General features: G+C 49.1%; 1 protein-coding gene across 2 annotated transcripts in view; it reads left to right on the top strand.

The window, feature by feature from the left end:
• Nucleotides 1-427: 427 nt before the first annotated feature.
• The window catches only part of PRDM1 (PR/SET domain 1), a 120663-nt gene continuing 93600 nt past the window's right edge, over nt 428-27490 (top strand). The window contains exons 1-3 of one of the 2 annotated variants that reach the window (XM_048493609.1): nt 428-438; nt 1827-1926; nt 2591-2628. The gene's annotated coding sequence lies outside the window, so the exon portion shown is untranslated. Of the gene's footprint in view, nt 439-1120; nt 1199-1826; nt 1927-2590; nt 2629-27490 lie in introns of those variants that run through there. The other variant, XM_048493590.1, reaches the window with a different exon arrangement.

Raw genomic sequence — 27490 nt, 5'->3', positions numbered from 1 at the left:
ATTCTGCATGTGCGGAATGAGCCATAGAGAGGAAGGAGTTTAGAGTAGGCTTGAGTCTTCTGAAATCCTTCGCAGCTCCTACTGTTAATAAATAGCTGTGTCCTGGGACTTCTATAAAGCTTCCCTCCCCCGCTCGCTTGCAACTGTAGGCATATGGCAAGCTACATGAATCGTGAGCTGCGTTTTGGTGGGGGGCACATAGTGCGCAGACTAACAGTCGCCACACTCTTGAAAGTTTAAGTTCAGTTCCCTATATAAAACATGCAACTCTACCGAAGCTTATTATGTAAACTGCGCTCCTTGCCACACCCGGCCTTTTCCAAGAAAAATGCAGCGTCACTTTCCCAGACGAGAACATCTCGCTTCCCACCTCCCTTTAGCCCTAACCCTTTCCCCTTTACGCTCCCTCAGGATCCAGCCTGAGGGACCAAAGTGAAAGTGAGTGAACTTGGCAGCTCTGAAAAGGAGGGGGTGGTGGTGGTGGAAGGACCGGGGGTGGTTGGCACGTGACGGCCGGGAAACTGCCCAATCAGAGGTGGGCCTCAGGGAAACCCGGAGGAGAGAGTTTTTGAAACATTAAAACCCTGTCAATGAAGTTTCGCCGGGGCAAAAACTCGGCGCGTGGGTTCTGCGTGCGTGCTCGTTAGAGCGCACCCCTCTCGCGGCTGCGCCCCCGGACGCCGCTGTCCACCAAATCTGACCTCTTTCCCACCCCCGCCTGTCCCTATCTTCACACGCGCGCAACAGGCAAGGGGACGCCAACTGCATTTTCCTGGCCGCGTTCGTCGCCCGCCTCCCTCTTTCCCCTCCAGGCTGAGTCCCCCAGTGGGTCTCCTCGCAGATACTCCCTGGGCGCCTCGGAAAGGAAAAGGCACTGCCCCTTTTCTCTGAGTTCTTGTTTTCTGCAACATTGCCTCGGAGACTGACGAAGTGCCGATCCCAGCCCCACTCCCCGTTTGTTCTGCGCCGCTTTTCAAAGTTCTGCTGTTCCCACGGAGCCGAACTTTCCCCACTTTCCACCCCGTCCTCTCTGCACGGTGGGCTCCCGCGCAGCCCGCCGTCGTTGCGCCTTTGGCTGCGCCGCGGCTGGGCAGCAGTTGTGTGATCCTTTGTGCGATGTCGCAGTTGTCCCGTGAGATGAGGCGGGGGGCTTCTTGCTCGTGGGAGCCCTGCCACGCAGCCTGGTAGGAAGATCCAGGTAAGTTGAGCCCGTCGCTCACGTACGGATACATTTATTTGACAAGGTGGGGAAGGAAGCTTTAACTCTTCCCTGTTTCGGGGGGGGGGGGAAGGGAGGGAGGAATGGCACGTGAGAAAAGTGCACGTTTGAATATGCAAGACTACGGACATGTATTTAAGATACAGTGGCGGCGAATCAACGCAATATGTACGGATCGATCTAGGACTTCTGTAGAACACTTTTTAAAATCTTGATTCTCGTTTTTCCTTTTGCTTTTCCTAGCTTCTGCTCCAGTCCTTTTTCTTGAAAAAGTAAATACCACAGCTTTCAATGAAACTTACTTCCCGTTGTTCAGGAGTAGGGTCACCGTCTCCCCTCGACCCCTTTGGTTTCTGGACTATTTACTTCTGCATCTGCTCTTGAAACACTTTCTTATTCCTTCAGTACTCTCTTATTCCAGCCTGTTCTTTGCTCCATCTCCCTCTGTTTCAGGCTAGGTTCCCCCTCCTCTAAGGAATCTCTTTCCAACCTGACTGAAGGTATGTTTGTGTAACCAGACACTGAGACTTGCTGTCTGATGGAGAATTAACTCACCCCCCCCCCACCCCAGCTTACTCTGAATTGAATAGAGATGTTTGTTTTTCAGGTATAAACCTCCCAAGACTGAAAGCAAAAGAAAGGATCAGAAAAGGATCTACTGGGAAGATTTTCTTTCTTTCTTGGAATCCTATTGGATTTTGGAGCAGGTGGGAGAATTTCCGGATTTAAAGTTGGCTATAGAGAAAGGAAACGTGAAATTTTGGGGGATTTTCCTTTTAATTATTGGCAAAGACTATCTGAAACTTCGTTTTTACAAGACTCCTTGATTTAAATAAGTTACATTGAGGTAGTCAGGTCTATTACTTTTAGAGAAGTGGATTATCTCCAGGATTAACATAGGAGTAAAAAAAAGTGGTAATGTTTGAGGAACTGCTGTTGCTCAACCTGTAAATAAATGCAGAGATGGTGACAGTTCTGTCTGGCCCTGGGTGAAAAGAGAACAAAACATTTAATTCCTTTAAGAGAGTCTCCATTCATGGGGGATGGTAGTGCATATAGAAGAGACAAGGAGGTTAACTATTAACCTTAACGGTGAATTTATAAATGAGCTTGAATCTTCTCCAGTCCTTTATTTGTTTTTTATTTTTATACATCTTCCCTCCAAGCTGATGCAAATTACAGTGGCCGTGATTTGACATCTGATGGAACTTTTTATTGTTGTGCAGTAAAAATAATGTCAGGAAAAAAGGTGGCTGTTTGTGAGGTTCAAAAAGCTAACTAACTTCTCTGAAGTGAAAGAAAATATATTGGGAAAGAGGGGCCAAAGGCAAGTTATATTATATTCCATTTGGAGTCTGTTTTCTTCCATAGATCAGCCATTTGAAAGCACTGAAGAAGATCTGGGAAAGGTAAGACATGCTTTAATTTAAGATTAAAAATCAAGGTTATGCCATGTGGCTGTTTAGATACCATCCCTGTAAGATTTCTGTATTTGTTTAGCTGAAATCCTCTTGAGTGGGAACACACATTTCATGAGAACAAATTAGCTATAATGTTTATTTATATAGTTTATTTGCTTTTTCCATCTTAAATCATGGTATCCATTCTGTGGATGTCCATTAAAAGTCCTTTCACTCTTTGTTTTTAAAGATTACTGATAACTGTAATGAAAAGAGTTGTAAATGGGTGTGTGTCATTAAAGAAATGGGCATGTCAAAAGTTGGACTAAAATAACTTCCACTTTAGTTGTGGTGTGAATTTAAATAGTAAATATCGTCATGACCACTCTACAAATCCCTACAATTTTTCTGTATGGTATAATAAAGGCTTTCCTTTTATTTTGAATGAGCGCATTTCAGAATTAGTCTACTTAATATAACTGGGCCTGACAAGAAATTGAAGTCTGGAGACCAGCTTGGTCCAGGGTGACTGTGCACAGCACTACAGTCCAAGGCGGAAAAATAGTTTTCAGTAAGTTAATATGCCAGTTTCATTGTGTTGTAATCTAAAAGAGCACAATGAACAGTATTTGTTCTCCATATGTACTATAAAAATGAGCTATCATGTTTTGTTCGCCCTACAGTTAGTTCTTGTTCATTTTGGTATTTTTTCTCAATGTGGTTTCATGTAGTCATCTGCAAGTGACAGCTGAACTTGTTTGTATATGACTGAAAGCATGGGCATAACGCCTATTTTAAATGACATATATAGTAGCATTTGTGTGTTAAGTGCCGTAAAGTTGCTTTGATTCACGGCAATCCTATGAGTCCATATTCTTGAAAATGTCCTATCATTAACAGCTTTGTGCAAGTCATGTAAATTGAAGGCTTTCTTTATAGAATCAATCCATCTCATGTTGGGTCTTTTCCTTTTCCTGCTGCATTCAGTTTTTCTTAACATTGTTGTCATTTCCAGTGAGTCTTGTATTCTCATAATGTGACCAAAGTATGATAGCCTCAGTTTAGTCATCTAGCTTCTGCAAACAGTTCAAGGCAATTCTTATCACACAGTAGTTGGCTTTAAGAAAAGGAGACTGCAGTCCCATCACACTTATTTGAGAATAAACTCCATTAAACACTGATAGACTTCTTTCCAAACAAAAGTGGATAGGATCAGGCTATGATTGACCTTCTAAATGTTAACTCTTACTGACAAATTAATCCTGTTCCTGACCACCTGCCCCTAGATTATTCAGCTTTGTTTCTGGACATACATTCACTATTAACACTGTAACAGTATAATTCTAAATTGATTTCTTTGGACATAAAAGGATACAACTCTGCTTAGGACTGCACTGTACATCCCCCCCCCCAATAATTATCCCATAACTATTTCCTTGAATAACTCAGTAGATTTACAGTATAGTTTATAAGTGTGCACTGATTTCATAGATTATCCGGAAAACTACATTATAAAATCATACTGAGATCATCCATTATTAATTAATGATGTGACAAAGCAGCTAAACTCAACTATTCTTGTGGTCAATCACTTGACACTCTATGTAACAGCAATCAAAGCATAACCTTTGTAACTTCTTAACTAAGTGTACATACAGGAAGGCAAGTATAGTAGCTCTATCTAAGGCTGATCATTACTTCCCAAGGCAAGAAGAATTTAAACATTAGCTTTCTAAAAATGTCTGAACAGAGTCTGAAGTACTTAGCACTGAAACAGAATTTTGTATGGGGGAAAAATCTGCTACTGCACAGGGAATTGTAATTGGTTTGTATGTCAGAAGTATTTTTTTCAGTTCCTGGTGCTACAGATTAAGAGGTGCAATCCATCTGATTTTTGACATGGCCTCTCTGTAAATCTCTTCTAAACAGAAGTTTGTGTGGTGGAAGTGGTCGGTGGGCTGCTCCCTAAGTGATTCCATCTGATAGAAATATAAATATCTGATAACTATACATGGGAGTGCTGTAAATCAACATTATTTTCTTGGCACTGGAGGATTTAAATATTATGTCAATGATTTTCTGGCTTAAGTAAACCATGTGGTAAATAGCTATCATTGATCTCTGGCTTTAAAGTCAAACAGTGATTACTGTTTTATATTCCAACCTCCCTTGTTGCTGGCGGCCATCTCAGCTGTCTTTACAATTGATGCTTTTTTCTTCTGGGTTTGAATGGTAGACAAATGTTTGCTTCTCCAATTATTCAGTGCTTGGATTGTCTTTTCAATCTGGAGGGCATGTGCCTGAGCATGAAACCAGATAGGCACTTCAGTGGTAACTAAGAAATTGTTGCTACACTTCTTACACCACAAGCATAATCATGTTTACATGGAAGTAAATCAAAATATTTTAGTTGAATATATTTTGAAGTAATTGTGTAATTGCTGCCCCAATACCTTGTTTTATTATTATTAGAATATTATTGTACCTTCCTTGTCACGTTACAAGCTTCTTTTTAAACACTTCTAAGTTCCAAAATAAAATTTACTGTCAAAAATTCTGAATGTTCCACTGACTAAACACAGAGGTAATGCCAGTCTACATCAGAGATTGGGGCAGGAGAGAGGGGGGAGGTGCAAAATGTCAGAGTTCTGTGTGGCCCATCTAAAGTACTCTTGTGTCCTCTTGGCTACTTTTGGATGGGCTGTTCATGTACCAGTGATAGGTAGCCTGCAGGAGAATCATACTAGTATATGAATTCTTCATAGGAAGGGGCTAGTGTGTGTTTAAACACTTGTTTAAACATGTGCTCATGACTTTGCTATGGCACAGTTCATCAGCCTTGTAGTAACTCATAGCAAATACCTGAATATGACTGAATGCCAGAAAGGACTAGAATGTGAGGATGAAAAATACTGATTGTAGCTGGTACTTAGTTGCTCTCCAGAGTTTCTGGTAAAAGATATATACTAACTTATTTTTAAAAAAAATGTTTTATGAATCATAATTCAAGTGGCAGAGATAATTGTGAAAATATTGGATTGTGTTTTCCCATATTCTCACTGGGGAAAGTGGGAGAGAGGTTTATTTTGATCACTGATAGTGGTGGGACCTACATAGACAAAAGCCATGTATGTAGAGTGAAGAGAATTACTAAGGCCGTTTCCGCACGGCCCAAAAACGACGGCCTGGGGACAGTAAAAACGCCGCCCCCAGGCCGCCGTTCGCACAGACCTGACTGCGCTTCCTTCCCCCCAGGGCGGTGTCAGGCCGCCCTAAACAACAACCCTTTAAAGGGTTGTTGTTGGGGGGGAAGCGTCTTCCCGGCGGCGCGGTGCAAACCGTGCCGCCGGGAAGACGCTGTCTCCCTTCGCCGCCCCACTCACGATGTCTCCGTCGTCGCCTGCTGGCCGTGGAAGCCCCGCCCACACTGTCCTCCGACCTCCAGGGGTCGGAGGGCAGCATGGGCGGGGCTTCCACGGCCAGCAGGCGACGACGGCGACATCCTGAGTGGGGCGGCGAAGGGGGAAGAGGCGGCTCCGTGCGGAGCCGCCTCTCCTGCGGGGGCCTCTGCTTGGCCTGCTCGCACGCTTGCGTGTGAACAGGCTTGCGCCCCCACGCCGGCAGAACTCTTGGCGGCGTGGGGGCGCATGGCGGCCGTGCGGAAACGGCCTAAGAGAACTATTTTTAATGACTAAAATGTATATTTTGTTATTCTTGGGCTGATTCCACAAGTGTCAAAAACAGCAGTGTGAAAACAGTGTGAAAATGGTGTAAAAGGATTTTAAAAGGCGTAAAGGGGTTTATACTGTTTTCACACCATTTTCACACTTCTGTTTTTGGCCCGTGCGGAATCAGCCATACTTTCTATCATTCTCCTAAAGGAAGACTTACACCTTGGAGTCATATATATATATATACATATATATATATATATATATATATATATATATATATATATATATATACACACACACACACACACACACACACACACACACACACACACACACACACACACACACATACAAGAGAGAGAGATTCCAACCTTCTCTAGTTTACCAGATGTAGGTATATTATAAGTGGCTTCCTGATGATGCTGTGGTTGTGATGAAAGGTTCCTGAACATTTGTGTTGGCAGCCCTCTTATTATCACCTTGTTTGATGTAAAGGATTTTCAAGGCAGCTCTGCACATAAGCCTTCCCCTTGCCAGTCTTAGATCTGTGTTAGTTACATGTCCTGAACTGTTGCATGCTTTGTTGTTATAATAAATAACAATTTTGAATTTGTAAACCTTCCACACAAAGAAGAATAAAAAACCACTAGGATTTCTGTTATCTTTAAGGACTTGTGAAAAGCACTTCAATTCTGGCAATCTAGTAACAGGTTCTGCTGTCCCATGATATACTTTGAAAACTACCTACAATGGTAGTTAGAAAGAAAGTAATGTGTTTTAAGGACTGATTATCTGAGATGACAGGTTACACGTACTTTTTCTGAAAGCAATTGATTGCAAGCTGATTTTTTTAAAAAAATCCATTTTACCAAGAGTAAACAAAAACAATGGAATATGAATGTATAGTTACAATAATGGATTCGTACAATGTTTTCAAAGAAAACTGTGGAAAGAAAATATATATAACAGATAATAATGTATTGGTACTGTCATTGTTCCTAGATATCAATTAAGTCTAAAAATACCAATGTTATTTAAGTTTTTTTTTAGAAAAAATGCTTAGCATACTTATGCTATTCTGATTGTTTTATGGCTTGTAGCACATAGACACCTGTTAAATGCTGATGATACTGACTTTCAAAGTCTAAAATATTGGTTAATAACAACAACATACTTTATTAGTGTTAGGTAGATAGCTGTGTTGGTCAGAGCAAGATTCAAGTCAGGTAGGTAATACTGGACTTGACTTGCTAATTTATTTACCTGCGCTGCTTGCACTTTCCTTATATGATTCTTTGGGTTTAAATTGCTGTTACTGGTCTATGTAAATGAAAACAGGGCTTACATTTTATGTTGTTTAATGCAAGCATCCATTTTGGTGTGGCAGAAAAGAGATTCATTAATTATAAGCATAATCAGTATATGATCTCTTTTAAGAACAAATGTAGGGTTAGGAGAATGCTTGGGTGAATCTTATCCTTTGATACCTACATGAAAACTTCAAATAGCAAAAGTTCATAGACTAGTTTCTGGGGTTTCTGGTTGGTGGATCTTGGCTGAATGTATAGTGCTTTCTAAACTCTGGGAGAAAGTGCTCTGCTTGTACTTGCTGAGGTACATAAATTTCCCTTAGTGAAGGAGAAGAGACAAGACAGACTTTCTGAATGTCTGAAAAGTCAAACTCATCACCACATGGGCTTTTTCTTAATAAACCTGGGATCCCTTCAAGATCTTACCCATAATCAGCATCATTCCTTGGATTTTATTTAGACTAATATGATTGCAGTAAAGAGCATTTGTTTGAAAAATCCACAAATAGTTTTGTGAACTATCCTTGTCTTTCCTTTCTTTTCTCTTTTTTAAATTGATTAGAGGAGACAATATAAGAATAATTTTAAGCTACAGTGGCATGGTGATTTGCTTGCCATTCTGTCATTTGACTGCAACTGTTTGAAAATGCAAATGTAATTGGACAGTGAATGTAAACCACTTGCAATGCCTGGCCCTTTCAAAGCGTCAAGGCTTTGTTCTAGAGAAGTCAAGGTTTTGCTTTTAGAGAAGGGTGAAAAGAAGTTTTTATTTATAAATTCTTTTCTTGCAATAAAATTACCAGAAGATAGAACAACAGAGGTGGTTTTTATTGCAAATTTGTATGCCTTTGTACAACCAAAAAAGTTTGTTTGATACTATTTTGATCAGCTATATAGGCCTTTTAAAATGTGAAGTTGACTGTAGAAATACAAGTACTGCACAATTTAAAAATAATGTTTAAAATACTGCATTCCAGATTATTACTTATTTTCAAAAAATATTAATTTAAAACTCCATGTTGTGCACATGAGACCTGATGCGGTGAGGACAAGCTATATGCGCTAGTATATGGATATGCTGTGTTGCTTGGCAAACACACATGGAAAACTGTTATATTTATCAGACATTGCTAAGTAGTGCATGGAGACAGAATCTCATGTGATGATCTCTAAATCAAGAATGCGGGATATTACTTTTTGCAGCCCAACCTTTGTGGTTTTTATTCCATGGCCTATTTTGTCCCACTGCAGATTGGTAGGGGATCTTGATTAATGCAGGGAGTAGGCAAATAAACTGGCAAAAATCAGTATGTCATGTTGATGTAATGCCAACTTGTAAAGAATCAAGTTTCTTTTTATATTAATTTTTGTTAGGCAGTTCTGCCTAGTGAGTATCCAAAACCACTTACAGCATTCTCCCCTTTTCCTTTTTCACCTACAGCAACTCTGTAGATTGCTGTAGGCTACACAGGGGGAGAATGATAGACAGCTTCCATGGCAGAGGGGGGATTTGAACCTGGGTCTCCCAAATCCTAGTCAGACTTTAATTCGCATCATGCTGGCTGAATGTTTCCCGTTATATTTTAAAATATTTTAAATATTTTAAAAATATTCAAAAATAATGAAAATATTGGATAAACTTTGTTCCAACATGTTAGTTTTGGACACCAGGTTAAATTCAGAAAAAGTGCACAAGATCTTATTGTTAATAGTTTTGAATGGAGTCCAAAGAATGACAGTATTGCAAATACAGTTTGGGGTTGAATGTCTCAAGCAGCAGTTCACCACTTCCTACTTTTCTTTCCATTCAATAAACTACTTCGAAATGAAGGTGATATTAAAAAGGCATCTGGTCAGTGGTGGGATCCAAAAATTTTAATAACAGGTTCTGATGGTGGTGAGATTCAAACAGTGGCGTCGCCGCACACACACACCTCCAGTCCCTATATCTACCATGTCATCTGGCCTCCCGTGGGCACAAAAAGGGGGGAGGGGGGCAGCCGGACGCCATCCACATTTTTACATGGGTTCTGTTTTTATGTAACTGATATTTAAATTATGTTTTAAGGTATGTTTTAACCTTGTTGTGAACCGCCCTGAACCCTCAAGGGGAGGGCGGTATATAAGACAAACAAACAAACAAACAAACAAACAAATAAATAAATTCCTTCTCAGCACTCAGAAAAAATTAGTAACCACTTCTAAAGTGGTGAGAACTGGTTGGATCCCACCTCTGCATCTGGTGATTCCCCCCAAACGCTATACATCAAAAATTTGACTGGACATACCTAAACCATGGTTGAATTCAGCCAATATATTCCCTGCCCCCAGGCTGTTTTTGGACTTGGTTTGATTTTTTTTTCAGATGTTCTAGAAAATTTAACTTCAACTGAAATGTTATATGTGGTTTAAGTGTCTGAGTTTATAAATGCATTTAAATCCTAAACTGATTTAAAATCATTGGATAAACTTTCCCAATGACTATGAAGAGAAATTCTGGTTATAACCCCTTAATAGCTTCTCGGCCCTGTTTTTATTATTCAGAAGTACAGAAAACCATAGGCATAGTTTGGAATGAAGAGCTTCTGTCCTAACTTCATTTTTTTCTTCAAACATGAGCAGATTATTTGTGGATCTATGCTAGCTTTTAAATGAAACTGTTTTCTTTAGTAGAACAATAGGTGCCTTTAAACCTTTAAAATAATCAAAATGTAAATAACTATATATGTTGCCTTTCATTCGTGAAAGTGAAAGTAAATATATTTGTGTAGATTTATAGCCAATGTAACAAATTTAGAAATGGAGATGTCTGCTTTACCTATTTTTGCTTTTTAAAATTTGATCCTTGTGTGTGAAGTGCCATCAAGTCACAATCAACTCATGGTGATCCCATAGCGTTTTCAAGGCAAGTAACTAACAGAGGTGATTTGCGACTGCATCCCTCTGCATAACAACTCTGATGTTGCTTGGTGGTCTCCCATCCAAGTGCCAACCAGGGTCAACCCTGCGTAGCTTTTAAGATCTGAGGTGAGGATAATTTACTTCTTAACTAACAATAAAATTCTAAAATAATTTTAAGAAAAGGGTGAGAGCACTGTCTCATTCCTAAAATGTCAAAATTTTGACGTTTTGTTTTACGTGATTTATATAAAATATCCATTGCTTCAAGTAGCAGACATTTTGCATGAGTCTTAGAAAATATGCAGTATGATGTTTTCTTTTTTAAAAAAATAGTTCTCTCTCTATGATGTTGCATAGAAATGAGGATTTTACTGGACAAGATTGTTTTACAGGGGAAGTAGCTTCTAATGATCTTTCTAGTTAATTGAAACAGGGATTGGGATTGTGTAACTATTTTGTGGTAACTCTGACTAAAGATTTCCATTTGCAAATGTTGTGCATTCAAACTCATAATGTATAAATCTGTAGAAATAAGAGGTGTGTGTTGCGTATCAGACTGTTACAGTATTTTCTTAATACATAACACTAATCATAGTAAGTCTACTTCATTTCCTCATGGTGCACAATAATTTATTTTGTGCTGTAATCTGAGTGTTATTGCAAAATGGGTTTTCAGAGCAACAGCAACTCAGCAAAGTTTGGGTACAGATTATTAAGATTTTGGATTTGGAATTTTAGCAGAGACTGCATGAATCAAGGATCAAGTGTTGGATTAAGTAAGGGAAGGAAAGAGATGGGACAAAATATTTTGTTATGGATAATGGATAATTTCTTTTAAATTAAACTACTGAAGTTGGAATAGGAATATGACACTTTCTTTAAAGTCTGATGCTGCTACTTTGTGAAGCACCATGAATATTGATGATACTATATATATTCATAATAACTGCCTCATGTTGCTTCTTGCCAAGCAGGACCATGGTATAGCAGGTAAGAGCAGCTGGACTCAAATCTGGAGAACCAGGTTTGATTCCCTGCTCCTCCATATGAGTGGTGGACTTTTATCTGTTGTGGGGAGAGGAAGGAAATTAGTTTGTGAGCCACTTTGAGTTTCCTTACAGGAAAGAAGGGGGTATGAAACCAAACTCCTGCTCCTCCTGCTCCTGCTCTTCTTCTTCTTCTTCTTCTTCTTCTTCTTCTTCTTCTTCTTCTTCTTCTTCTTCTTCTTCTTCTTCTTCTTCTTCTTCTTCTTCTTCTTCTTCTTCTTCTTCTTCTTCTTCTTCTTCTTCTTCTTCTTCTTCTTCTTCTTCTTCTTCTTCTTCATTCAAATAGTGACCATTCTGAGACTTGATGCTAGGCTGCTTTGTTCATAACTGTCAGTAGTGACCCCTGTTTCCAGTTCATGTGCTTAGCCTAAAGACATGGTGCAATGCTAACTGAGGCCCCTTCCGCACATGCAAAATAATGCGTTTTCAAACCACTTTCACAACTGTTTGCAAGTGGATTTTGCCATTCTGCACAGCTTCAAAGAGCATTGAAAGCAGTTTGAAAGTGCATTATTCTGCATGTGCGGAATGAGCCAAAGACAGGTTTGTGTTCAATTTTTTGTACTCAGCCATTTTATAATGCAATAACATTGGATAATGGTATGTGGGATACATTGATTCTACCACATGTTGATGGTGCATTTACAATATACCAGCTTGTCCTTGGCATTTAAGATAGGATGTAGATTATGTAGTTTTTATTTAGTTCAAATAGAATGTTGAAGAGCTGCAGTTGTCTCAATGCATGCAATCATTTTGGTGACTCTCTGTGATCTTTTGTTTTAAATTTTTTCATGGTGTTTCAAGCTTTACCTCAGAAAAGTCAAAACAAGCCCATACTTCAGAGTTCAGTAGGAAAGGTTAGGAAATATTGCCATCAGCATTTGCTAGGTAGTGTCTGTGACCAATATCACTTTTCTTTGCCAAATATATGGAATATTTTTGGAATTTAAAAAAAAGTTTTCTAAAATTATTTCAGTGTAATACAGAGAGTACCCTCACATGAATGGCCCAGACTACTCAGTGTTATCAGATCTTGGAAGCTAATCAGGTTCAGCCCTGGTTAGTACTTGGATGGGAGATTACCAAGGAAGTCCAGGGAAGCAATGCAGAAGCAGGGCAATAGCAAACCTTCTCTGAATGTCTCTTCCCTGGAAAATCCTACAGGGTTGCCACTAATTGGCTGTAAATTCAAGCTGTATATAAATTGTAGAGAATATTATAAATCATTCTTATAATTATTCATAGTTGCTGTGGTATGAGAAGGGAATAATCTCAATTTTGTTATGATATGAGAAGGAAATAGTTTCTTTTTTAACGATACATTTTAACTAAATTGAAAGTCATTGTTTTAAGAACAGGAGTGGCTGTTTGCATATTCTACCACCAACAGTTAGAGCAAAAGTCTGGCGACTGTTGTTTGCAAGGGAAAGGGAAAGGGGCTGCACAGTTTAACTACTCTGACCTTTCAATTTTGCTCATGGTTAGAACATGTTCAGTAAAAGCTGGTCATAAGCAGAAACCAGACACATCATTTCTCCCTTTTTTGGAGACTGCATTATAGGGTGTTTAATCTTTTCAGGATGTAGCAAACTGAAGTGTGATAGGAATTAAGAGAAGCGAAGAAAAGAGAAAGTAGAAATAAGCATTTATAATTGCATTCAGAAATCTTTCAGCAGTACCTGTTGATACTTCCTGGGGCACTGAAGTTACAATCAAAATTAACCGTACTGACAAGCCCATGATTTTAACTAGTATATATGGTTTTAAGGATTTAAAACAAGTTGAGTAAAAGCAAATTGCTCAGGTAAAATCTAATTAATTTACAGTTATTAATTTACAGCTTTCTTCAAGAGAAAGAGCAAATATTGCAAGTGATTGAGATAATTTTGAGCATTCTATGCCGTGTTGTAATTATTATTATTTATGTATGTATTTACAAATATACGTCTTTACTTTTTGCTTTCATATGGGTCACCAAGGGGGTTCCAAAAACATACATAATGAAATCATATCTTAAACCACTAAAACTAACAAAAACAATTACAACTAGAGCTAAAGTACACATCCAAAGCCATAAAAACTAAACATTAGGAAGGAAGAATAACTGAGAGGATGCTGAATGAAACAAAAAAGTAGCTAATTATAATTTTCAACTTGTGGATATGGCATACACACAAATGAGTGTAAACAACATAGGATTCATGGCTATTTTAAAAAGCAGTTTAATCTACTGCAGCCCCCCCCCCCTTTTACAAATACTTTTAAAATGTTCTCCAGGACTAAACTAGTCTTCAGGACTCATTTTGATGGGGGGTGAAGTAGGATGGGGTTGGGGGCTATTTAACTTTTAACCCTGCTTATTTTCTTGCTGAACCCCCTCCACCCAGCTGCTGTTTACTTCCACCAGAGAAAATTTATGGGTCCTGATATTTTTTTCTTCAATATAAGTACAAGCAACTAAGGGGAGAAAGCAGCATTAGAAAAGTTTAGAATATTCCTCCTCTGCCATTCTGTCACCTGAAAAAGTAGCTCTGTTGGAAAAAAGTAAAAATCAGAGCTTTAGAAAATAATTGTAGTTAAAGGTAAAGAGTAAATACTTTCTAGACACTGAAGATATCAACCAATAGTTCAGTCAGAGATACAAACTAGTATGGTTGATTGGATCACCTTTGTCAATTTCATATCAAACTACCGATGTAATGTTAGGACAGAGAGAGATTTTGAGCCTGGGGACAATTAAAAAGAGTAATAGAAATAATCACTGCATGTAATTGGGGACTGCTGCAGTAATGATTGTGTGTTGCTTCAGATTAAATCTGTGGGGAGGGTGGGCTATGTGTTTCTGTACGTTTAGGTAATGGTGCCTGCACTGGGATTTGTTTTGGCTTCCATTTTGGGTTGGTAGTTCATAATAGTAGAAATGGAGCCTGAGACATTTTTACATTGCTGCTTGGCGATGTAACTGTTTAGTAATGCTAGAGTGCCTCTATGCAAAAGAAAAGAAAAAACTAGGGAGGGTTGTTCTTCTGTATTGTGGATGACAATGCTTCATGATCAAAATAACATGTTTTCAGAAGTAGCGTGTGGAATAAAAGCAACTGAAGAGACAAGGGGGGGGAATATACAAAACAACAGACGGACAGGAAGCGTACAGAATAATTTCATAGAAAACATTTCCAAGACACCAGGTTTCACCACTGGGAAAATCTGTGGTAAACTGTGCATATGGAAATGGCCATAACCATCTTCCGTTCCCTCACTTTGAGGGAACCCAGGGAGACACCATCAGTTCTCCTTGCTATTTTTCTGCTGAGCAGTAAGAGAAAAATGTTGTGTGCTTGTGTGTGTGTTGAGGGTGTTCATGTAAGGAGTGATTCTACTGGCGCTATGATATCTCTTCTGTTGCATCCTGGAATTGACATCATTGTGACATGTATCACTTTACCATTCACCCAAAACTCTAGAATCTGAGATGGTTAGAGAATTGTACCCTTTGGCAACCATGTAACTTCTGGGTTCCAGTTCGAGTAATATTACCACATCACAATATTACCACATCACATTCCCAAGGTTTCCCATCATTCCTTCATGAATGATTCTAGTCCTCATTTCAAGCTTTTTTGTGAGGAGGGGGATTTTATCTAGAAAATATACAAGACAAGAATCCTTAAATACTAAACTGTGTATCTCTACCCTAAAGTGCTACTGCCCAGGCCAAAAGTGTTACTGCCCAGAATCTTCCACCCTTTCTTGGTATGTTCTATTTAGTAACTACTGGATTCTGTATTGTGTGGAATATTGTGGTAAACTGTTGTGTAATCCACCTGCATTGAGCCCAGTTCACAATAAGTGCATATTTAGAAATCACATTTTTATTGCTTACTGCATCTGCTTAGTCATGTATCAGCTTGGACATAACTTGCTGGATGCAACATGTAGAATTCACTGATCTCTATTGTCTATCACCTAAGTTCAGTAATTTCCCACAATACTGTTAGCATAAACGAAAATCTGCCAGCCTTTGCCTTCTTTCCCCCAGCCAACTGCCTTACTTCCTTCTTTTAAAGGTTTCATACCTATTTGCAATTTTTCATCAGCAATATAAGCATAAACTTTTAATTTGTTAATTTAATGCAAGAGAGTGAGGAACAGTCTGTAATTTTACTATGAGACAAAAAGAACCTTCAGAAGTTATTAGAGACCATGAGTTATTTCCTTTTGTCTTTGAAAATGAGACAAAACTTTTTATTGGAACAACTGGTATTTTAAAGTACTAGCAGTGTTTGTTTTGTCAATTCATTCTTGCTGATCCTTTTGTACGGAAGTAGTCTTGGTATAAAATTTATTTACTCACAGTGACAGTTTTCATATTTCAGTTCTTTTATTCTTGAGATAATGTGATATTGAGTGTCATATGATTATGCCCATTATTTCCTACAATCCTGATTTTGAAAAAAAAAAAGATTTCTCACCCTATTCCCATCCCCCTACTTTCAGTGATATTTTGTCCATCAGGCAAAAAATACAGATAAGAATATAAGAGCCAAGTAGGAGCTTCTCAAGTTAAATAGATGTGAAATCCTTTGAAACAGAATTTCTAGAATCAGAATATCTTTCGCATTAAGCTCCACATTTATTCATTTCCCTTAAATGTTTGTATCCTTAAGGAGTTTGTGATGATACAGAGTCAGTGCATATATTATGTGTTCATTCATTCAAACTATGACAGTATATATCTTTCTGGGTAATTTGACTGGCATAATTGAAGATATCTTTTCACCATTTTTCAGCAGTCCACCTTATCAAAACTTAATTTCCATAAATGATGGATCTTGACTCTTGATGGAGAATGAAGTGTTCAATTACCTTGTGTTCATGTGCTAATGAGCCAGAAAGTGGCTTAAGGGGGTTTCTTTTCACTACAGATGCCTGTTTGGTTATGCACATGCTGCTTTTTAATGTTTTCTTCTGTGTCTCTGTCTACACTCAAATGGTGGTCTTAATGGTTAACAGTGGATAATCTGTCTGCTTGACAACAAGTCTCTCCACCTTCTTCGGCTCAGCAGGAGCAGGAGTGGCCTGTAATTAGTGGAGCCATTAAGTTAACTGTTTGATTTAAAGTGATTTCTTTCTCCTTTTGCTCTCCTGGCACCTCTTGTATATGGAATCCTGAAATGCACTTTCTCCGCTCCATTATATACAGTCTGTCAATATCTATCATTGGGGTAAACATTGTAATTAGCCAGAATTACACGAGTGGGGAAGATATTTCTAAGGCTTCATGTATAAAATGACTTTTAATAAGGGATTATTTCTTTTGATGGGTTTTTTTTGGTGAATATGAGAAAACTGGCAGGACATCAGATGCTCCTGTTGATTAGTGGTAGTAGTTACACAAGAAAAGAAGCCCATAAACTTCTATAAGTTATGGTAGTGCCATCACTAGTGCCTATCTTGCTTCAACATATTTTGGCAGCACTAAGATATTTGGAATCAGATGTTCCCTTAGTTTTTACTCATCAGTTTAGATACCCTAGAGATTTTCCATGGAGCAGTCTCATCACCTACTCCCCACCCCCACCTGAAATACTTTCTGAAAAGGGAGAAGGCGAAGAAGTGTGAATGAAATTCTTCTGCCTATGGAAAAACTCAGGGAGATCAAAATCATTGTTGGGAATATGTAATACAGGATACCTATAGAAATAGCATGTATAGTAATATAACCCCACTAGAGTTGGGTTGGAACTATTTTTTTTTAATATAAACAACCTTTTGGAGCAATGTATTCTGAATAAATGTTTGATTTAATAATATTACTCGAATTAGCTAATAAAACTTTTATTGAACTCTCCCAATTTAGGTGAGGATCATGTAAACTGCCACAGTTTTGAGAAGTAAAGTCAGAAAATTCAGGGGGAGGGGAGAAAGCAGGATTTAATTAATAAATAATTTTACATTCACTTCTTAAAAGCAGTCAAAACTTTTCTTTTCTTTCCACAAGAAGGTCATTTTGGCTGTATTAGAGGAGGATTAGATGAAATTAATTATTTATTTAATTTTTAACCTGCCCTTTCCAGAGCAAGTCAGGCTCAGGGTGGCATACAAAGCAATTTAAATTACACATTTGCATTTAAAATCCTCAATGTTTCTCAATGCTAAAAATTATGATGGCACCATAAAACATATACAATAACAGAACTATGGGAAGAAATAAGAACAACTAAACTCCAGAGAGAAAAAGGAAAGTAAACATGAATTTAGTAATAATTAGGTGAGGGAAGAGGGAGGTGGGACGGGCGGACAGGGAGGCCAGCTAGATGGAAACCATTGATGTCATTAACCACAGGCCTGCTGAATGTTTCTGTGTTACAGGCCTTGTAAAATTGCAACAGATCCTGTAGGGCCCATGTCTCACTAGATACAGAGTGTAATCGGACTGGGGCCAGAGCCAGGGACCACCAGTATGTTATTTTTTGCTGAGTGTAGTGCTCTTTTGGGGGTATATCAGGAGAGGCAGTCTCGCAGGTACAACACTCCCAGGCTGTTTATGACTTTAAAGGTCAATACCAAAACCTTGAACCTGATCTGGTACTTCACCTGGAGCCAGTGCAGTTGGTGGAACACTGGTTGAATATGCACCATGTGCAGATCTGCATCAATGTATTCTGGACCAGCTGTAATTTCTGGAGCAGTCTCAAGGGTAGAGCAAGTTACAGTAGCCTAACCTGGAGGTGACCATTGCATGGGTCTTAGTGGCTAAGTCAGAGCAAAGCAGGAAAGGGACCAGTTGCCATACCTGGTAAGGTGAAAAAGTGCCACTCTGGCTAATTTGTGATCTGTACCTCCATTGATTGGGAGGCATCCAGTTTTACTCTCAAACTCCTGGCAGTCGATTCTGGTGTTAGTTGCATACTATCAAGAGTTGTAAATCCTAAATCTCTATGACCCAGCCACAGGACCTCCATCTATGATGGATTCAATTTCAGTTGACTTGCTCTCAGCCATTTCTCCACAGCTTCCAAACATCTGGCCAGTATCACCTGACTGATATCTGGCCAGCCGTCTATCAGCAGATATAGCTGTGTTTCATCTGCATACTGATAACCTAGCCTGAAACTCCAGACTAGTTGAGGGGGCACATATCGATATTAAAAGGAGAGGGTTGCCTCCTGAGGGACTGCACACAGCAAAGGGTGCCATGATGACATCCTCTCTCCTTGTACTACCCTCTGTTCCTGACCTTGGAGAAATGAGACTAGGCTGTTCCACATGTACCAGAGTCAGAATGGTTGTGGGCCAATAAATCATGATCAACTGTGTCAAATGCTGCTGTCAGACCAACTAGTAGCTGCAATGCTGACCTGTCTTGATCCAGCTGTCTATGGAGATTGTCTGTTAGGGCAACCAGCACCGCCTCCATCCCATGTACAATTCAGAAACCAGATGGAAATGCTGTGCTGATGTGTTCTCCAGGAATGCCTGATACTGGTCTGCTGCCATTCTCTGAACTACTTTATTCAGGAATGGAGGATCTGACACTGGGCAGTAGTTAGATCAGTGGTTTTCAACCTGGGGGTTGCATCCCCTTTGAGGGTCGAATGACCCTTTCACTGGGGTCACCTAAGACCATCAGAAAACGGTCTTTTTATATGTTATATATACCAATTTTATGGTTGGGGGTCACCACAACATGAGGAACTGTATTAAAGGGTCACAGCATTAAGAAGGTTGAGAACCACTGAGTTAGATGGATCAGTAGGATCCAAAGATGGCTTTTTAAAGAGAGGTCTTACCATTGCCTCTTTCAACCCCAGCAAACACCCCCAAACTTATGTCTTCCAAGCGGGGGCTGTATCCCATCACCACTAACTTTCACCAGCCACAGTGGATACAGGCCCATGGTGCAAGTGATAGGATTCACAGCCGCCAGGTTCCTGCCAACATCAACCTAGGAGAGTCAGCTGAACTGGTCCAACATGGGATCTGAAGAAGATGATTTTGGATTTATACCCTACCTTTCCCTCTTCTTTCTCTGCGGCCCCTTCCGCACACGCAAAATAATGCGTTTTCAAACCACTTTCACAACTGTTTGCAAGTGGATTTTGCTATTCCGCACATCGTCAAAGAGCACTGAAAGCAGTTTGAAAGTGCATTATTCTGCATGTGCGGAATGAGCCTGCCTTTCTCAAAGCAGCTTGCAAACTCCTTCCCTTCCTCTCCCACAACAGACACCTTGTGAGGTAGGTGAGGCTGAGAGAACTGTGACTAGGCCAAGGTCACCCAGCAGACTTCTTGTGGAACAGTGGGAAAAGAAATCTGGTTCATCAGATAAGACTTTGTTGCTCATGTTAAGGAGTAAGAATAAAACTCAGTTCTCCAGATTAGAGTCTGCCACTCTTTATCACAATACCACACTGGCTCTCCAGTTCTCTCACTATATTGGTGGGTAGATTCTAACAGAGCAACAAAATTTTATCTGCAAAAGGTCACAAAATCCACACAGCTAATTTCTGAACCACTATCACTTTGAAAATTCCCCGTGAGAGAGTTAAGTATCAAATTATTCTAGAAAATGGCACTGGGAGAGAGCTGGTGGATGCAATGAAGGCCGCATAATAATCCCTTTTAGCATTTTTCATCATTATTTTATAGGATAAGCGTCCTATCACTTGTGGCTGAGTATTGATTATGTCACCAATTCCGTCTAGTTATGTCACTAATCTCCTACTTTCTCCTTTGTGGCGCTGCAGTATACCATGGGGTTAGTTTGGATTAGGAGTGAAGAAAATATAAGGGAGCAATCATGTTGATGGCTTTGCCAGTCTTCCACCAGCACATCCAAGAAGCCACCGGACATATCAGATCCTTCAAAACATTCTGGAAACCAAGTCAATAAGTCTCTGTGAGTGAGCATAAATTAGTTCATTTCCTATGTAGGGAGGGCCAGAATACCCAAATGGTTCTTCAGGGCAAAGTGGTCTGACCATGGCAAGCTATCAATGGAGACAATTCACATCTATCCAAACATCAGATCCAGTATGTGGCCTGCTCAATATCTGGGACTCAAGACAAATTAAGAGAGTCCCAGTGCTGTCATAGAAGATACTAGGTCCATAGTCTGCAAGAAAGAACCCCAAGACCAAATCCGCTACTGCCTCCTGCAAGTTTAACATGCTCCCTCAATCAATTCCAGAGATCCTTGGGGTGAGAAGTGCCCTGAATTATATACTATTAATTATATTTTATTCATATGAAAGTAAAGATTACATTAACAGAATAATTAGACTCTTAACATCTTAATTCACGATTACTTTACAGTAAATTCTTCTTAGGTCAAAAAGTGACTTCACAGTGACGCAGCTGAAAGAGATGTAATAGCATAATAAAACAATATTTATAGCAGCACAAATTTATGGTCAGCTATAGATGAGAGAATGTACTGTTGTCTTTTTTCAGAATGATCACACATCGCTATAATCAGTCTAGTGTATACAGTGGATATAAAAGGTATGGAAAGCAGGTTAAAGCTATGAGCAGGAAGTTAGTAGTAGCATTTAAGAAGTAGAATAGATAATCTATCAGGCAGTGGGCTTTAGATTGTCCTAGAAGCATTTACATGCAACTGGAGTTAGTAGGGCCACTCTTGGGGAACAATGCCATCCAAACTGCAAATACTGTAATATTGAGGCTTCCTGCTGTATCATGACAGCAGTCTAGAATAGAATAGAATAGAATAGAATAGAATAGAATAGAATAGAATAGAATAGAATAGAATAGAATCTTTATTGGCCAAGTGTGATTGGACACACAAGGAATTTGTCTCCGGTGCATATGCTCTCAGTGTACATAAAAGAAAAATACATTTGTCAAGAATCATAAGGTACAGCACTTAATGATTGTCATATAGGTCTAGTAAGCAATCAGGAAACAATCAGTAGTAATGAAAACATAAAATGTAAAATCATAAAATAAAATAAAATAAAATGTCAGCACAGGCTATAGTCATACAGTCATAAGTGGGAGGAGATGGGTAATAGGAATGATGAAAAAAGTAGTGCAGTAATTATATAATAAGTATATAATAAATAGTTTAACATTATCGGGGGAATTATTTGTTTAACAGAGTGATGGCATTCAGGATGGGGGGTGGGGGGGGGGGGGGGAGGGGGGGGGTGGGGGGTGGGGGGGGGGGGGGGGGGGGGGGGGGGTGGGGGTGGGTGGTGGGGGTGGGGGGGGGTGGGGGGTGGGGGTGGGGGGGGGGGGGGGGGGGGGGGGGTGGTGGGGTGATGGGGGGGGGGGTGTGGGGGGGGGGGGGGGTGGGGGGGGGGGGGGGTCGGGGGGGGGGAGTGGGGTGGGGGGTGGGGGAGGTGGGGGTGGGGGGGGGTGGGGGGGTGGGGGGGTGGGGGGGGGGGGGGGTGGGGGGGGGGGGGGGTGGGGGGGGGGGGGGGTGGGGGGGGGGGGGGGTGGGGGGGGGGGGGGGTGGGGGGGGGGGGGGGTGGGGGGGGGGGGGGGTGGGGGGGGGGGGGGGTGGGGGGGGGGGGGGGTGGGGGGGGGGGGGGGTGGGGGGGGGGGGGGGTGGGGGGGGGGGGGGGTGGGGGGGGGGGGGGGTGGGGGGGGGGGGGGGTGGGGGGGGGGGGGGGTGGGGGGGGGGGGGGGTGGGGGGGGGGGGGGGTGGGGGGGGGGGGGGGTGGGGGGGGGGGGGGGTGGGGGGGGGGGGGGGTGGGGGGGGGGGGGGGTGGGGGGGGGGGGGGGTGGGGGGGGGGGGGGGTGGGGGGGGGGGGGGGTGGGGGGGGGGGGGGGTGGGGGGGGGGGGGGGTGGGGGGGGGGGGGGGTGGGGGGGGGGGGGGGTGGGGGGGGGGGGGGGTGGGGGGGGGGGGGGGTGGGGGGGGGGGGGGGTGGGGGGGGGGGGGGGTGGGGGGGGGGGGGGGTGGGGGGGGGGGGGGGTGGGGGGGGGGGGGGGTGGGGGGGGGGGGGGGTGGGGGGGGGGGGGGGTGGGGGGGGGGGGGGGTGGGGGGGGGGGGGGGTGGGGGGGGGGGGGGGTGGGGGGGGGGGGGGGTGGGGGGGGGGGGGGGTGGGGGGGGGGGGGGGTGGGGGGGGGGGGGGGTGGGGGGGGGGGGGGGTGGGGGGGGGGGGGGGTGGGGGGGGGGGGGGGTGGGGGGGGGGGGGGGTGGGGGGGGGGGGGGGTGGGGGGGGGGGGGGGTGGGGGGGGGGGGGGGTGGGGGGGGGGGGGGGTGGGGGGGGGGGGGGGTGGGGGGGGGGGGGGGTGGGGGGGGGGGGGGGTGGGGGGGGGGGGGGGTGGGGGGGGGGGGGGGTGGGGGGGGGGGGGGGTGGGGGGGGGGGGGGGTGGGGGGGGGGGGGGGTGGGGGGGGGGGGGGGTGGGGGGGGGGGGGGGTGGGGGGGGGGGGGGGTGGGGGGGGGGGGGGGTGGGGGGGGGGGGGGGTGGGGGGGGGGGGGGGTGGGGGGGGGGGGGGGTGGGGGGGGGGGGGGGTGGGGGGGGGGGGGGGTGGGGGGGGGGGGGGGTGGGGGGGGGGGGGGGTGGGGGGGGGGGGGGGTGGGGGGGGGGGGGGGTGGGGGGGGGGGGGGGTGGGGGGGGGGGGGGGTGGGGGGGGGGGGGGGTGGGGGGGGGGGGGGGTGGGGGGGGGGGGGGGTGGGGGGGGGGGGGGGTGGGGGGGGGGGGGGGTGGGGGGGGGGGGGGGTGGGGGGGGGGGGGGGTGGGGGGGGGGGGGGGTGGGGGGGGGGGGGGGTGGGGGGGGGGGGGGGTGGGGGGGGGGGGGGGTGGGGGGGGGGGGGGGTGGGGGGGGGGGGGGGTGGGGGGGGGGGGGGGTGGGGGGGGGGGGGGGTGGGGGGGGGGGGGGGTGGGGGGGGGGGGGGGTGGGGGGGGGGGGGGGTGGGGGGGGGGGGGGGTGGGGGGGGGGGGGGGTGGGGGGGGGGGGGGGTGGGGGGGGGGGGGGGTGGGGGGGGGGGGGGGTGGGGGGGGGGGGGGGTGGGGGGGGGGGGGGGTGGGGGGGGGGGGGGGTGGGGGGGGGGGGGGGTGGGGGGGGGGGGGGGTGGGGGGGGGGGGGGGTGGGGGGGGGGGGGGGTGGGGGGGGGGGGGGGTGGGGGGGGGGGGGGGTGGGGGGGGGGGGGGGTGGGGGGGGGGGGGGGTGGGGGGGGGGGGGGGTGGGGGGGGGGGGGGGTGGGGGGGGGGGGGGGTGGGGGGGGGGGGGGGTGGGGGGGGGGGGGGGTGGGGGGGGGGGGGGGTGGGGGGGGGGGGGGGTGGGGGGGGGGGGGGGTGGGGGGGGGGGGGGGTGGGGGGGGGGGGGGGTGGGGGGGGGGGGGGGTGGGGGGGGGGGGGGGTGGGGGGGGGGGGGGGTGGGGGGGGGGGGGGGTGGGGGGGGGGGGGGGTGGGGGGGGGGGGGGGTGGGGGGGGGGGGGGGTGGGGGGGGGGGGGGGTGGGGGGGGGGGGGGGTGGGGGGGGGGGGGGGTGGGGGGGGGGGGGGGTGGGGGGGGGGGGGGGTGGGGGGGGGGGGGGGTGGGGGGGGGGGGGGGTGGGGGGGGGGGGGGGTGGGGGGGGGGGGGGGTGGGGGGGGGGGGGGGTGGGGGGGGGGGGGGGTGGGGGGGGGGGGGGGTGGGGGGGGGGGGGGGTGGGGGGGGGGGGGGGTGGGGGGGGGGGGGGGTGGGGGGGGGGGGGGGTGGGGGGGGGGGGGGGTGGGGGGGGGGGGGGGTGGGGGGGGGGGGGGGTGGGGGGGGGGGGGGGTGGGGGGGGGGGGGGGTGGGGGGGGGGGGGGGTGGGGGGGGGGGGGGGTGGGGGGGGGGGGGGGTGGGGGGGGGGGGGGGTGGGGGGGGGGGGGGGTGGGGGGGGGGGGGGGTGGGGGGGGGGGGGGGTGGGGGGGGGGGGGGGTGGGGGGGGGGGGGGGTGGGGGGGGGGGGGGGTGGGGGGGGGGGGGGGTGGGGGGGGGGGGGGGTGGGGGGGGGGGGGGGTGGGGGGGGGGGGGGGTGGGGGGGGGGGGGGGTGGGGGGGGGGGGGGGTGGGGGGGGGGGGGGGTGGGGGGGGGGGGGGGTGGGGGGGGGGGGGGGTGGGGGGGGGGGGGGGTGGGGGGGGGGGGGGGTGGGGGGGGGGGGGGGTGGGGGGGGGGGGGGGTGGGGGGGGGGGGGGGTGGGGGGGGGGGGGGGTGGGGGGGGGGGGGGGTGGGGGGGGGGGGGGGTGGGGGGGGGGGGGGGTGGGGGGGGGGGGGGGTGGGGGGGGGGGGGGGTGGGGGGGGGGGGGGGTGGGGGGGGGGGGGGGTGGGGGGGGGGGGGGGTGGGGGGGGGGGGGGGTGGGGGGGGGGGGGGGTGGGGGGGGGGGGGGGTGGGGGGGGGGGGGGGTGGGGGGGGGGGGGGGTGGGGGGGGGGGGGGGTGGGGGGGGGGGGGGGTGGGGGGGGGGGGGGGTGGGGGGGGGGGGGGGTGGGGGGGGGGGGGGGTGGGGGGGGGGGGGGGTGGGGGGGGGGGGGGGTGGGGGGGGGGGGGGGTGGGGGGGGGGGGGGGTGGGGGGGGGGGGGGGTGGGGGGGGGGGGGGGTGGGGGGGGGGGGGGGTGGGGGGGGGGGGGGGTGGGGGGGGGGGGGGGTGGGGGGGGGGGGGGGTGGGGGGGGGGGGGGGTGGGGGGGGGGGGGGGTGGGGGGGGGGGGGGGTGGGGGGGGGGGGGGGTGGGGGGGGGGGGGGGTGGGGGGGGGGGGGGGTGGGGGGGGGGGGGGGTGGGGGGGGGGGGGGGTGGGGGGGGGGGGGGGTGGGGGGGGGGGGGGGTGGGGGGGGGGGGGGGTGGGGGGGGGGGGGGGTGGGGGGGGGGGGGGGTGGGGGGGGGGGGGGGTGGGGGGGGGGGGGGGTGGGGGGGGGGGGGGGTGGGGGGGGGGGGGGGTGGGGGGGGGGGGGGGTGGGGGGGGGGGGGGGTGGGGGGGGGGGGGGGTGGGGGGGGGGGGGGGTGGGGGGGGGGGGGGGTGGGGGGGGGGGGGGGTGGGGGGGGGGGGGGGTGGGGGGGGGGGGGGGTGGGGGGGGGGGGGGGTGGGGGGGGGGGGGGGTGGGGGGGGGGGGGGGTGGGGGGGGGGGGGGGTGGGGGGGGGGGGGGGTGGGGGGGGGGGGGGGTGGGGGGGGGGGGGGGTGGGGGGGGGGGGGGGTGGGGGGGGGGGGGGGTGGGGGGGGGGGGGGGTGGGGGGGGGGGGGGGTGGGGGGGGGGGGGGGTGGGGGGGGGGGGGGGTGGGGGGGGGGGGGGGTGGGGGGGGGGGGGGGTGGGGGGGGGGGGGGGTGGGGGGGGGGGGGGGTGGGGGGGGGGGGGGGTGGGGGGGGGGGGGGGTGGGGGGGGGGGGGGGTGGGGGGGGGGGGGGGTGGGGGGGGGGGGGGGTGGGGGGGGGGGGGGGTGGGGGGGGGGGGGGGTGGGGGGGGGGGGGGGTGGGGGGGGGGGGGGGTGGGGGGGGGGGGGGGTGGGGGGGGGGGGGGGTGGGGGGGGGGGGGGGTGGGGGGGGGGGGGGGTGGGGGGGGGGGGGGGTGGGGGGGGGGGGGGGTGGGGGGGGGGGGGGGTGGGGGGGGGGGGGGGTGGGGGGGGGGGGGGGTGGGGGGGGGGGGGGGTGGGGGGGGGGGGGGGTGGGGGGGGGGGGGGGTGGGGGGGGGGGGGGGTGGGGGGGGGGGGGGGTGGGGGGGGGGGGGGGTGGGGGGGGGGGGGGGTGGGGGGGGGGGGGGGTGGGGGGGGGGGGGGGTGGGGGGGGGGGGGGGTGGGGGGGGGGGGGGGTGGGGGGGGGGGGGGGTGGGGGGGGGGGGGGGTGGGGGGGGGGGGGGGTGGGGGGGGGGGGGGGTGGGGGGGGGGGGGGGTGGGGGGGGGGGGGGGTGGGGGGGGGGGGGGGTGGGGGGGGGGGGGGGTGGGGGGGGGGGGGGGTGGGGGGGGGGGGGGGTGGGGGGGGGGGGGGGTGGGGGGGGGGGGGGGTGGGGGGGGGGGGGGGTGGGGGGGGGGGGGGGTGGGGGGGGGGGAGGGTGGGGGGGGGGAGGGGGGTGGGGCGGGGGGTGGGTGGGATGGTGCAGGGGGGAAGGGGGGGGGGAGGTTGGGGGGGGGGTGGTTGGGGGGGGGGGGGGGTGGGGGCGCTTGGGGGGGGGGGGGGGGGGGGGGGGCTGAGGGTTGGGGGGTGTGGATGGGGGTGGATGGGGGGGGGGGAGGGTGGCCGGCCTCCGCTTCACCCGTTCATGCGAACGGGCTTGCGCCCCCACGCCGCCAGAACTCTTGGCGGCGTGGGGGCGCATCCTGGCCGTGCGGAAACAGCCTTTGTCTTTTGGTACTTGAACTAGTGTTAAGGACTTGGGAACAGTAAAATTCAGAAGTGACTAAGGATTCACCAAGGAGAGGCAGATGCTATTCCCACCCCCACCCCCAGTGTGCAAATGTTAAGGGTTCATGTACATAAATAGGTATTCTGATAATCAGTGGCTTTTCACAAGTCCAAAACAATATCTATCTAATGCAGCAGTAGCAAGAATGTAACACAATTTCTTTCAAAGTGACCCCCATCAAATCACATATAATCAGGCAGTCTTATAAGTCAGGGAAGAGGCTTTTTGGTGTAACCTCTTCCCCCATATCTGATTTCCACAAGCAGAGAGATCTTGATGTAGGGATACTTTCATACAGTTTCCCATCTATATTTTGAAGTTCTAATTTCAAAGGTGACTTTTTCATGACAATATTTACAGCAGTGCTCCTATTTGAATAGAAGAATGGATTAGTAAATTGGTGCTGTGGTCCACTGCCTCCCGTTTGAATGGGGTTGCCCATGAAATTTTATTTTTCTAATAAAGAGTTCAATTTCTGATATTACAAATTAAATCAGAGTCTGATATTACAACTTAAATCAGAGTTGGATTTAACAACAAGGCTTCTTTCAACAACAGTGTGTGGCTCTTGCCAAGATTTGGAGTAACACTTGGGTGGAAAAGAGTTGTTA

The sequence above is a fragment of the Sphaerodactylus townsendi genome, linkage group LG01, assembly GCF_021028975.2.
Source record: "Sphaerodactylus townsendi isolate TG3544 linkage group LG01, MPM_Stown_v2.3, whole genome shotgun sequence".
In the NCBI taxonomy this organism is placed as follows: domain Eukaryota; kingdom Metazoa; phylum Chordata; class Lepidosauria; order Squamata; family Sphaerodactylidae; genus Sphaerodactylus; species Sphaerodactylus townsendi.
This window is presented reverse-complemented; position numbering and strand designations above follow the sequence as displayed.